The sequence below is a fragment of the Nicotiana attenuata genome, chromosome 8 (genome assembly GCF_001879085.1).
Source record: "Nicotiana attenuata strain UT chromosome 8, NIATTr2, whole genome shotgun sequence".
NCBI classification, from domain to species: Eukaryota; Viridiplantae; Streptophyta; class Magnoliopsida; order Solanales; family Solanaceae; genus Nicotiana; species Nicotiana attenuata.
The window spans coordinates 31735875-31749654 of record NC_031996.1 but is presented as its reverse complement, the minus strand read 5'-3'; positions in this window follow the sequence as shown (position 1 = coordinate 31749654).

Sequence of the window (13780 nt, the reverse complement as noted above, 5' to 3'; positions counted from 1 at the left end):
TGATACACTGGGCCGAATGAAACCCTTATCAAGTAGTTCCTGCAACTGCTCCTTCAACTCCTTCAACTTAGGAGGAGCCATACGGTACGGAGGGATAGAAATGGGCTGAGTGCCCGGCAACAGATCAATGCCAAAATCAATGTCTCTATCGGGCAGCATACCCGGAAGATCAGCTGGAAACACATCAGGAAAATTCCGTACTACTGGGACTGAATCAACAGAAGGAGTATCCATACTGACATCTCTCATATAAGCTAGATACGCATCACAACGTTTCTCAACCATACGCTGAGCCTTAAGGAAAGAAATAACTCTACTGGGAGTGTGACCTAAAGCACCCCTCCACTCAACACGCGGTACACCTGGCATGGCTAGTGTCACGATTTTGGCGTGACAATCAAGAATAGCATAATGGGGCGACAATCAGTCCATGCCCAAGATAATATCAAAATCAACCATGCTGAGCAATAATAAATCGGCTCTGGTCTCAAAACCACTAAGAACAACCAAACACGACCGATAAACGCGGTCTACAACAAGAGAGTCTCCTACAGGAGTAGAAACATAAACTGGGGAACTCAAAGAATCCGGAGATACACCCAAATGTGGAGCAAAATAAGAAGACACATAAGAATAAGTGGAGCCTGGATCAAATAGAACCGATGCATCTCTGTGACAGACCAAGATAGTACCTGTGATGACAGAATCGGAGTCGACAGCCTCAGTACGGGTAGGGAGAGCATAGTATCTGGCCTGGCCTCCCCCTCGAGGGCGACCTCTACCACCCCGGCCTCCACCTCTAGCTGGCTGGGCCGGTGGGGTGGCAACTGGGGCTGGGATCGTAGCCTGAGAACTCTGCTGGGCATGCTGTGGCTGAGGAGTCTGTGGAGGCGCACCCCTCCTAAGTCTGGGGCAATCCTTCACCATATGGTGCGTGTCACCACACTCAAAACAAGCTCTAGGAGGACGTGGCGGCTATGACTGGCTCGGGCCAGGTCTGCTAGACTGACCACTGGAAGCACCCCGTGCAAGAGGCGCACTAGATACTGGAGGTGCATAATAAGGCTTCTGAGGCCTAGGTGGGGCTGGAATACCACTGGCTGCTAGAAGAGCTGAATGAACAGGGCGACTCATATGACCCCTACCATGAATACCTGCAGTTGGGGTACGGGCACCAGAATAATGGCCCGACTCTCGAGACCTCTTGGCCTCCCTCTCCTCTCTGTCCCTAACATGCATACCCTCAATCCTCCTAGCAATGCTCACCACCTGCTGCTAAGATATATCCATCTCTAACTCACGAGCCATGCTAGATCTGATGCTGGGAATAAGCCCCTCAATAAACCGGCGAACCTTCTCGCGAACCGTAGAGACCAAAGTGGGTGCATGTCTGTAACGACCCGGCCGGTCATTTTTGGAATTTACGCCCCGACCCCCCATTACGCGTGGTGACGGGCGTGTACATGAGCCAATTGTTGGAAAACCCGGTTTTTCTTAAGATATTGAGATTGAGTTCCTTCCATATTTGCTTTATTCTACTTGAAATTATAACTTGTGCTAGATTAGGAAAGCATGTTTAGTTGATTTAACTTGCCTAATTGCTTAAGCTGCCTTAACTGTACTACGTGAAGCATGCTAGGTCAGTACTATTTGTTGCTTGTCTTTTTGTACTTCGTTTCCGTGTACCTTCTGGTTGTGATTGCGCATTTACATTGGGACTACGGATGTGGGATTCCGGTAGCTCCCCCCTTGTTTTTTTACTTTGGGACTACGGGTTCGATTCCCGGTAGATCCCCCTGCACTTTTACTTTGGGACTACGGGTTAGATTCCCGATAGATCCCCCCTGCACATTGATAGTTGGACTACGGGACGGTATCCCGGGAGATCCTTCGGATATACACATATGATGGACTACGGACGGTACCCCGGGAGATCCACTGGACAGTTGAGAAAAGGACTACAGGACGGTATCCTGGGAGATCCTCATTGTTACCATTGGTGTTGAGCTGTACTTATTCTGTGGTTGTTCCGTTCTTGTGTATATGCTATTGCCTTGCTTAATCTGTCTTGTATCACTGCTGTATTTATTATTTCTGTCAGATTATCATACTGTTAGTTATTGTTGTTACTATATTTTGTCTCAGTATGGCCCTGACCTACCTCGTCACTACCCAACCGAGGTTAGGCTTGGCACTTACTGAGTACCGCTGTGGTGTACTCATGCCCTTCCTGCGCATGTTTTTCATGTGCAGATCATCCAGGTACCTCTACTCAGGCGCCCTATCAGTGAGGCAGGAGGACTACGGAGACTTCAAGGTAGATCTGCTGCGTTCGCAGACTGACGAGTCTCCCTCTTATTCTATCTTTAGTACTTAGTTTTTCCTTCTTTCGGTTGTTAGAAATTCTGGAGTTTGGAACCTTTACTATACACTTCTGTAGCCTGTGTTGCCCGTGAGTTTCCGGGTTTTGGGAATTGTTTTAGACTTGTGATATTGAGTTGTACTTTCTAAGCGGCATTCAGTACAGTTTCTTTTAGATATTTGATTTGATTTTCTCTATTTTTCCGCAATTAATATATTTTCCGCAAATGTTAGGCTTACCTGGTCATGGAGACCAGGTGCCGTCATGACATGTTCACGGTTGGTGAACTAGGGTCGTGACAAGTTGGTATCAGAGCTCTAGGTTCATAGGAGTCACGGAACACAGGCCGGTTTATTAGAGTCTCGCTGATCGGTACGGAGACGTCTGTACTTATCTACGAGAGGCTATGTAACTGTTTAGGAAAAATCTTCGTTTCATTTGAATTCCTTGTCGTGCGTTATTTTGACATCAATTCTAAACTTCTGACTTCTATTCTCTCACAGATGGTGAGGACACGTGCCACTCGAGATGATCAGGCACCCGCGCCCCCTACTGCTGCCGTCCGAGGCCGGGGCCGAGGGAGAGGCTGAGGACGAGCATGTGGTGCAGCCAGAGCACCTGCGCGAGCTGCCGCCGAGGTACCACCAGCAGATCCAGCCGGAGCCCAGGCACCTGGCACACCTACTACTGCCACTACTACTCCAGCGCTCCAGGAGACTTTGGCTCAATTCATGAGCATGTACACCACCTTGGCTCAGGCGGGGTTGCTTCCCCTCACTGCAGCCACATCCCAGGCCGGGGGAGGACCGCAGACTCCCGCCGTCCGCACTCCTGAGCAGCGAGTGCAGGTTGAGCAGGTTCCCGAGATTATTCCCCCACCGCCTGCAGCACCAGTTCAGCCCGAGGATGGGTCAGCTGCTTCAGAGGACGAGCAGCGGAGGCTTGAGAGGTTTAAGTATGATCCCCCAGTGTTCAGTGGCTTAGCATCAGATGATGCCTTGGGATTTTTGGAGGAGTGTCATCGCATTCTTCGTACTATGGGCATAGTGGAGTCCAACGGGGTCTCTTTCACTGCTTTTCAGCTTCGGGGAGCCGCCTCTGATTGGTGGCGCACTTATGAGTTAGATAGTCCAGTCGAGGCTGCTTCACCGACTTGGACCCAGTTCTCGGACATGTTTATGAGAGAGTTTGTTCCCCAGAGCCTCAGAGATTCATGGCGCGCAAAGTTTGAGCACTTGCGCCAGGGTGCTATGACAGTTTCAGAGTATGCCATCCGTTATACCAGGCTGGCCAGGCATGCACCAGCTTTGGTTGCTACATTTCGAGAGAGAGTTCGCAGGTTCATTGAGGGCCTTATTCCGCCCATCAGGTCTAGTATGGCTCGAGAGTTGGAGATGGACATTCCTTATCAGCAGGTAGTGAGCATTGCTAGGAGGATTGAGGGTATGCTCGCCAGGGAGCGAGGAGAGAGGGAGGCCAAGAGGTCTCGAGAGTCGGGTCACTACTCTGGTGCCCGTACCTCATCAGCAGGTCGTTATGGCAGAGGTTATTCGGGTTGCCCTATACATTCAGCTCTTCCAGCAGCCGATAGTACTCCAGCTCCAGCTCCACCTCAGGAGCCTTATTATGCACCTCCAGTTTCTAGCACGCCTCCTGCACGAGGTGCTTCCAGAGGTCAGTCCAGCAGGCCTAGTCCCAGCCAGTCACAGCCACCGCGTCCTCTAGAGCTTGTTTTGAGTGCGGTGATACACGCCACATGGTTAGGGACTGCCCCAGACTTGGTAGGGGTGCATCTTCACAGACTGCTCAGCCGCAGCATGCTCCTCAGAGTTCTCAGGCCATGATCACAGCTCCAGCAGCTACCCCACCTGCCCAGCCGGCTAGGGGCGGAGGTCGGGGAGATAGAGGCCACCCTCGAGAGAGGGGCCGGGCCAGATATTATGCTATTCCTGCTCGTACTGAGGCTGTTGCCTCCGACTCCGTCATTACAGGTATTATTCTGGTTTGTCACAGAGAGGCATCGGTTCTATTCAATCCGGGCTCTACTTACTCTTATGTGTCTTCTTACTTTGCTCCGCATTTGGGCGTATCTCGGGATTCTTTGAGTTCCCTTATTTATATGTCTACTCCTGTGGGAGATTCTCTTGTTGTGGACCACGTTTATCGGTCATGTTTGGTTACTATTCGTGGTTTTGAGACTAGAGCAGACTTATTATTACTCGGTATGGTGGATTTTGACATTATTCTGGGCATGGACTGGTTGTCGCCCCATTTTGCTATTCTTGATTGTCACGCCAAGACCGTGACGCTGGCTATGCCAGGTGTTCCGCGTATTGAGTGGAGTGGTACTTTAGATCACACTCCCAGTAGAGTTATCTCTTTTCTTAAAGCTCAGCGCATGGTTGAGAAGGGGTGTGCCGCGTATTTGGCTTATGTGAGAGATGTTAGTATTGATACCCCTTCTGTTGATTCTGTTCCAGTGGTACGGGATTTTCCCGATGTATTCCCAGCCGACCTTCCGGGCATGCCGCCTGATAGAGACATTGATTTCGGCATTGATCTGTTGCCGGGCACTCAGCCCATTTCCATTCCTCCGTATCGTATGGCTCCTCCTGAGTTGAAGGAGTTGAAGGATCAGTTGCAGGAATTGCTTGGTAAGGGTTTTATTCGACCCAGTGTTTCACCGTGGGGTGCTCCTGTTTTGTTCGTGAAGAAGAAGGATGGTTCCATGCGCATGTGTATTGATTACCGCCAGCTGAACAAGGTTACAGTGAAGAACCGTTATCCTTTGCCTCGCATTGATGATCTGTTTGACCAGCTTCAGGGCGCACAGGTGTTTTCTAAGATTGACTTGCGCTCAGGTTACCATCAGTTGAAGATTCGGGAGCCAGATATCCCGAAGACTGCCTTCAGGACTCGATATGGCCATTACGAGTTCCTTGTCATGTCATTTGGGCTGACCAATGCCCCTGCAGCTTTCATGCATTTGATGCACAGTGTGTTCAGGCCATATCTTGACTCGTTCGTGATTGTTTTTATTGATGATATTCTGGTGTATTCCCGGAGTCGGGAAGATCATGAGCAGCATCTGAGGACCGTGCTACAGATCTTGAGGGAGAAAAAGTTATATGCAAAGTTCTCAAAATGTGAGTTTTGGCTGAGTTCCGTGGCATTCTTAGGCCATGTGATTTCTAGCGAGGGTATTCGGGTGGATCCAAGGAAGGTAGAGGCCATACAGAGTTGGCCCAGGCCGTCCTCAGCTACAGAGATTCGCAGTTTCCTTGGCTTGGCGGGTTACTACCGTCGTTTTGTGGAGGGATTTTCATCGATTGCTGCCCCTATGACTAGATTGACCCAGAAGGGTGCCCCATTTCAGTGGACAGAGGAGTGCGAGGCGAGCTTTCAAAAGCTCAAGACAGCTTTGACTACAGCCCCTATCTTGATGTTGCCTACCGGTTCGGGGTCTTATACAGTTTATTGTGATGCCTCACGGGTTGGACTTGGAGCGGTGTTGATGCAGGATGGTAGGGTGATCGCCTACGCGTCCAGACAGTTGAAGGTGCATGAAAAGAACTACCCTGTCCACGACCTTGAGTTAGCTGCTATTGTTCACGCTTTGAAGATCTGGTGCCATTATTTGTACGGGGTGCCTTGTGAGATCTATACTGACCATCGGAGTTTGCAGCACTTGCTTAAGCAGAAGGACCTGAATATGCGTCAGAGGAGATGGTTAGAGTTGTTAAAGGATTATGATATTACTATTCTTTATCACCCGGGCAAGGCCAATATGGTAGCGGATGCCTTGAGTCGCCGGGCGAAGAGTTTGGGGAGTTTGGCATACTTACCAGCTTCAGAGAGGCCTATGGTGATGGATGTTCAGGCCTTAGCCAGCCAGTTTGTGAGATTGGATCTTTCGGAGCCCAGTCGGGTTCTAGCCTGTGTGGTTTCCCGGTCTTCCCTATTTGACCGTATCAGGGAGCGGCAATATGATGACCCCCATTTGCTTGTCCTTCAGGACAGGGTCCAGCGTGGGGATGCCAGAGATGTGACCATTGGAGATGATGGAGTAATGAGGATGCAGGGCCAGATTTGTGTGCCCAATGTTGATGGCCTTCGAGAGTTGATTCTAGCAGAGGCCCATAGTTCGCGGTATTCCATCCATCCGGGTGCCGCGAAGATGTATCAGGACCTGAGGCAGCACTACTGGTGGAGGCGGATGAAGAAGGATATAGTTGGTTATGTGTCTAGATGCCTCAACTGCCAGCAGGTGAAGTATGAGCACCAGCGCCCGGGTGGGTTGCTCCAGCAGATAGAGATTCCAGAGTGGAAATGGGAGCGCATCACCATGGATTTTGTATCTGGACTTCCACGGACCTTGAAGAAGTTTGATTCCATTTGGGTTATTGTGGACCGGCTGACCAAGTCCGCTCATTTCATTCCTGTGTGTACCACTTATTCATCGGAGCGGTTGGCGGAGATTTATATTAGGGAGATCGTCCGTTTGCATGGTATTCCAGTTTCTATCATTTCAGACAGAGGTACTCAGTTTACATCGCGGTTCTGGAGAGCTATGCAGCAGGAGTTAGGCACTCGGGTGGAGTTGAGCAGAGCATTTCACCCCCAGACGGACGGACAGTCCGAGCGCACTATTCAGATTCTTGAGGACATGCTCCGTGCGTGCGTGATTGAGTTTGGAGGGTCTTGGGATCATTTCTTGCCATTGGCGGAGTTTGCTTATAACAACAGTTATCAGTCTAGCATTCAGATGGCGCCGTATGAGGCTTTATATGGCAGGAGGTGTAGATCTCCGGTGGGTTGGTTTGAGCCGGGTGAGGCCAGGCTATTGGGTACAGAGATGGTTCAGGACGCATTGGAGAAGGTCAAGGTGATTCAGGACAGACTCCGTACAGCCTTGTCTAGACAGAAGAGTTACGCGGACAGGAAGGTTCGTGATGTTTCATATATGGTTGGTGAGCGGGTTCTGCTTCGGGTCTCGCCTATGAAGGGCGTTATGAGGTTTGGAAAGAAAGGGAAGCTGAGTCCGAGGTTTATTGGCCCTTTTGAGATCTTGAGGCGAGTTGGGGAGGCTGCTTATGAGCTTGCCTTACCTCCCAGCTTGGCCGGAGTTCATCCGGTATTTCATGTTTCGATGCTCCGGAGGTATCACGGTGATCCGTCNCTACTGAGGTTAAATAGAATATAAAAATTTAACAGCATAAATAAGAACAGTATAAATAAGTGTAGCAGTGAAAGTATCACAGGACATAGAGAATAACTACAACTGAAACAGAAACAAGAATCACAGGAAAACTAGTACAGCTCAATGCAGAAGTAACAGTCGGGGGATCTCCCAAGATACCGTCCTGTAGTCCCCAAATGTAAATATCCAGTGGATCTCCCGGGTGCAGTCCCATAGTCCAACTCATGAATGCGCGGGAATCTACCGGAATACCACATCCGTAGTCCCAAATATAATACTCAGTACTGGGGAATCTACCGGGTGCAATCCCGTAGTTCCAATGTGAAAGTGCAGGGGGATCTCCCGGAATGCAATTCTGTAGTCCCAGTGTAAAGATACAGGGGAGCTCCCGGAATACCGTCCCGTAGTCCCAAAGTAAATACACAGCAGCAACAAGAACTCAATTCAATCAATTCATACCAAAGTAAACCAGATAATTCTAACCTAGCATGCTTCACGTAATACAATTAAGGTAGTTAAAGCTATTAGAGCAATTTAGTCAATTAGACATGCTTCTCTCGAAACAGCGGGCTTAATTTCCAAATAGCGTAAGCAAGAAAAAGGGAGAACACAATTTAAGGCTATTTTTAATGAAAAATCGGATTTCCAACAATTAAAACAAGTACGCAATCGTCACCTCACGTACAAGGCATTTCAATTATCACAATATCAATCCTAAGGGGAATGGTCCCCCACACAAGGTTAGACAAGCCACTACCTCGAACCGGCTCAATTGTCAACCCGAAACCACGTTCTTGCCACGAGTATTCGACTCCAAATGGCCCAAATCTATTCAATTAAATTTCACAATGTAAATAATACTTCAAGTAACTACGTCTACAATTAAATTCTAAGCTAATACGCGAAATTAGGTAAAATGACCAAAATGCCCCTCGGCCCACGTCTCGAAATTGGGAGAAATTTATATTTCTAGAATCCTCACACTCTCACGAGTTTATGCATACCGAAATTACCAAAATCGGACCTCAAATGGTTCCTTAAATCATCACTCAAAGGTCTCCAATTAGTCAAGCCCTAACCCCACAATTACCACTAATTTTCCTTAATTTTTCATGCTTAAATTGATAAAAGTCATTCCAATAACGAGTTTAGGGACCAAAGACCTTACCCCAATGAACTCCTCTAAAAATCCCTCTTGAACAGTGTTTCCCAAGCTTCTTCCCGTTTGAAAAAGATGAAAAATGGCTAAATTTCGCGAAGGCCAGGACTTATATGTTCTGCCCAACGATTGCCACATCTGCGGCCCTGGGACCGCTTATGCGGTCCCACATCTGCGAAACCCGATCACATCTGCAACATTTCATTAAAAGAGGACTTTCCGCACCTGCGACTACATTACCGTAGATGCGGTGCCGCTTCTGCGATTAGCTGACCGCATCTGCGGTCGACTCCCTTTTGCCTCAAGACTGCTTCTGCGACCACTGAGCCGCTTCTGCGGCGCCGCACCTACGGAACCCAAACCGCAGGTGCGGTTATGATATAACCAGCAGCTGAAGCTGCAACTTAAACTTCAAATTTCCTCCGTCAACCACCCGAAATCATCCCGAGGCCCTCGGGACCTCAACCAAAGGCACCAACAAGTCTAATACCACTGTCCAAACTTGTACCAATCCTTAAAACACCTAAAACAACATCGAAACCTCAAATTAACCATGGATTCAAGTCTAAGAACTCCAAATTTCTCAGAATACGCTTTCGATCAAAAAGTCTATCAAACCTCGTCCGAATGACCTGAAATTTTGCACACACGTCACATTCAACACTACAGAGCTACTCCAATTTCCAGAATTCTATTTCGACCCTCGGATCAAAATCTCATATCGAACCAGAGACTTCAAAAATCCATCTTTTGGTATTTCAAGCCTAAGTTAGCTACGGACCTCCAAAACACAATCCGAACACGCCCCTAAGCCCGAAATCATCCAACAGAGCTAACGGAACCATCGAATTTCCATTCCGAGGCCGTCTTCACACTGTTCCGACTACGGTAAAATTTCCAAAACCTAAGCTCTCATTTAGGGAATAAGTGTCTCAAAACTCTCCGAAATTCAAAACCGAACATCCTGGCAATTCAAAAATAGCATTAATAAACACGGGAAAAGAAGAAATAGGGGATCGCGGCATAAATTCTAAAAACGACCAGGCGGGTCGTTACAAATCACAAGTATTTTTAACTATTTCTAGCATTTATAGGTGATAAATAATATATTTATTATTTCCTCAAATTATTTATGAGTGACCATTAGGCCAAACTAGTTATTTATATTTTTTATAATACTTTATGCATATCTATAACATTTCATACCAGTTCCTATAATTATATTTTGCATTTTTATACAATTTACATGTTATTTGCAATAATATCCTATATTTACAATAATTATATTTATTATGATATTTGGGTCTCAGCCTTTCTACCCCTTCAAGGTAGGGGTAAGGTCTGCGTACACACTACCCTTCCCAGACCCCACTAGTGGAATTTTACTAGGTTGTTGTTGTTGTTGTTGTTGTTATGATATTTGGGTCAAAATAGCATCTTTATATTTTTACAATTATAATCTACTATTTTAAAAGTATTTATTTCATAAATAGCAATTTTTACCATTTTTTTTGCCATTTTTATAAGTTATTTTGATTAATTTTATCTATTTAAATTGTTGCCAAAATCGGACCAAATATGGTCCAAAAACTAAGCCCAATAGCAAATACCCATTCCCTAGAGCCAAAATTGGACAACCCAATACCCACTAACCCGGCCTACACTTGTTACACCCGACCCCGCATTTTTTAAATCCCAGCCATTGATCTCGAAAGATCAACGGCTCACAGCCCATCCCCCTCTTTTATCTCACCTTAACCCAAACCCTAGTCCCCACTTTACACCTCCAACCGCCTCTCTACAACTTTTTCTCTCTTTCCCTATCTTCTAAAACCCTAGACGACATGAAAAATCTCTTTTCCTTTCATAGATTAGAGTCGATTTTGTGATTATCCTACGATGCTATCAGTTTTATTGGTTCCTTATTCTGTGTTACTTGCCCCTTTATGGCAAGTTCTTATACGAGAAACCTAATTATACTTGCCCGAACATGGCAAGTATCAACGCAGAGAGTCAAACACAATTTTGACAATTGAGTCTTTACAAAATTGTGTCTTGGTACATTTAGGGGAAATCTTCACTCACGTGACAGTCCGATTCGTTGATATTTCTTGATTGATTTTTGTGTATAATTTTGCCCTAATCTGATATGAAATTGGGCGGCATGACATATGTTTTCCTTATTTTTGGTGTGGCTGGATTCTTTCCTTATGTGGCTACAAGTTTTTTACTTTATAATCCCCTCCCCCAATTCCCCTTTATGCAGACTTTGGCCATTACTTTATCTCACTCATACTCGTTCAATTGGTGCTCTGTTTTTTCTGAATCTCTTGTTGTTTGGATCCTATTCTTGGCCGGCTAAAAGCCAAGGCCACCATGGTATTACTCAATAACCTCCTCCAGCACAAGCACTGCTCGGAGCCTTTGAGGCTTTTGTGAACTCTGAAGTGCCAGAGACCCTGATGTTCTCACTGCTCTCCTTCAATCGTAACTACTGCCGAAACTCTGATTTTCTCATTATTTTCCTCGTTTCTCTTTTGCAACTGGTTAATTTTTTTTAGCAAATCTACGAGGTAAGGTACCTATATATATATATATATATATATATATATATATATATATTGTGACGACCCGGCTGGTCGTCTTAAGAATTAACGCCCCGATCCCCTATTAACTGCTTCCCCTAAGTTCATTTATGCTATTTTGGTTTGCCGGGACGTTCGGTGTTGGGTTTCGGAGAGTTTTGGGACACTTAGTCCCTAAATGAGAGCTTAAGTGTTGAAAAGTGGTCCATAGTCGGAACAGTATGAAGATGACCTCGGAATGAAAATCCGATGGTTCCGTTAGCTCAGTTAGGTGATTTCGGGGTTGGGAGCATGTTCGGAATGTATTTTGGAAGTCCGTAGCTCATTTAGGCTTGAAATGCCGAAGTTTGAATTTTTGAACTTTCCGGTCCGATAGTGAGTTTTTAATCCGAGGGTCGGATTGGAATTCCGGAAGCTGCAATAGCCCCGTCATATCATTTGGGATATGTGTGCAAAATTTCAGGTTATTCGGACGTGTTTTGGTTAGGTTTTTGATCAAAAGCGTGTTTTGATGAAAATTTAAGTTCTTGGCTCAAATCCTTGTTTAATTCGAGTTTCTGGCGTTGTTTTAGGTGGTTTAAGGATTGGTACAAGTTTGAATGATGTTATGGTATATGTCCGTAGGTTTGGTTGAGGTCTCGAGGGCCTCGGGTGTATTTCGGGTGCTCAACGGAGCATTTTGGAGTTGTGTTATTGCAGAAATCTTTCAGCAGTTGCAGGTCCTAGATCCTTCTTCGCGTTCGCGTACCTCCCATCGCGTTCGCGTAGCTTTAACTCACTTCTTATTTGCGTTCGCAGCCACTCTCACGCGTTCGCGTAGTGTAATCCTGGAGGGGGGAGGGGGCAGTTCCTTATACGAGTTAGCATACCCACCTCCGCGTTCGCGTAGCCTCGCCTATTTCCCCGTCGCGTTCGCGAACGCTGCTTCCCGTTCGCCTAGAGCAGCTCCTGGACTTTAACATTTTCCTTCATCGCGTTCGCATTTCTTGCGTCGCGTTCGCGAAGCTTCATGTCCCCAGGCCTTCGCGTTCGCAGTCTACCTATCGCGATCGCGAAGGGTAATTTTGGCATCTTGAAATTTTCTTCTTCGCGAATGCGAGCTCACCTCCGCGTTCGCGATGCATTAAAGTTCTGGACAGTATTTAACATTTCAAAAACGAGGGTTACCCATTTTTATCAAAATACAAGCTTGGGAGCTCGGATTTGGGAGCAATTTCGAGGGGTTTTCGAGGGCAACGATTGGGTAACGATTCTCTACTCCCTTATGCTTAAAACCCACCAATCTAATCATGAATTCATCTTTAATTTCGGATTTTTGAATGAAAAATTGGTAAAACTTCATAGACCAAACTATTGGATTTTGAGTGGGTGTTTGACCTCCAATTTGGGAGATTTTTGTATGGTTAGACTCGTGAGAGTACAAGGGTTCTGAAAATGTGAAAATTATTTGATTCCGAGACGTTGGCCTGAAGGGCATTTTGGTCATTTTACCTAAATTCGCGTCTTAGCTTTAAATTAAATAGTAGAATCAGTTGCTTGTGATGTTATTTATGATGTGTAATTGAATTGAATAGATTTGGGCCATTTGGAGTCGGATACTCGTGGCAAAAGTGTGGTTTCGAGTTGATTTTGGAGCCGGTTTGAGGTAAGTGGCTTGTTTAACCTTGTGTGGGGGACTTTTCACCTTAGGATATGATATTGGTAATTGAATGCCTTGTACGTGAGGTGCTATTTGTCGAAAAATTCGGTTTTACTTTAAATATTTAGACTGAGTTTCTTTCTTATCTGCTTTATTTTTATTTGCAATTATAGAATGTGTTAGCTAGAGAAGCATGCTTAGTTGTTCCAAATTGCCTATCTGCTCAAGTTGCCTTGTTTGTACTACGTGAAGCATCTTAGGCTAGAACTACCTGTTGCCTTGTATCTTTGAACTTCATTTCTGGATGTCTTCTTGTTGTGACTGCGTATTTACTTTGGGACTGCGGGTTTGATTCCCGATAGATCCCCTGCATATTTACTTTGGGACTGCGGGTTAGATTCCCGATAGATCCCCCTGCATATTTACTTTGGGACTGCGGGTTAGATTCCCGATAGATCCCCCTGCACATTGATAGTTGGACTACGGGACGGTATCCTAGGAGATCCTTCGGATATACTCATATGGTGGACGGTATCCCGGGAGATCCTTCGGATATACTCATATGGTGGACTACGGGACGGTATCGCGGGAGCTCCTTGGACAGTTGATGAAATGGACTACAGGACGGTATCTTGGGAGATCCTCGTTGTTGGTATTGGTATTGAGCTGTTTTACTCTGTGTTGTCTTATTCTCTGAGTGTTAATTGTTGCTTTGTATAACATTTCTTACTTCATAGCTATACTCATTACTTCCGTTTACTTCATGCTGTTGCAAGATTTATTATTATGCTTATTCTCAATAGGGCCCTGACCTTCCTCGTCACTACCCAACCGA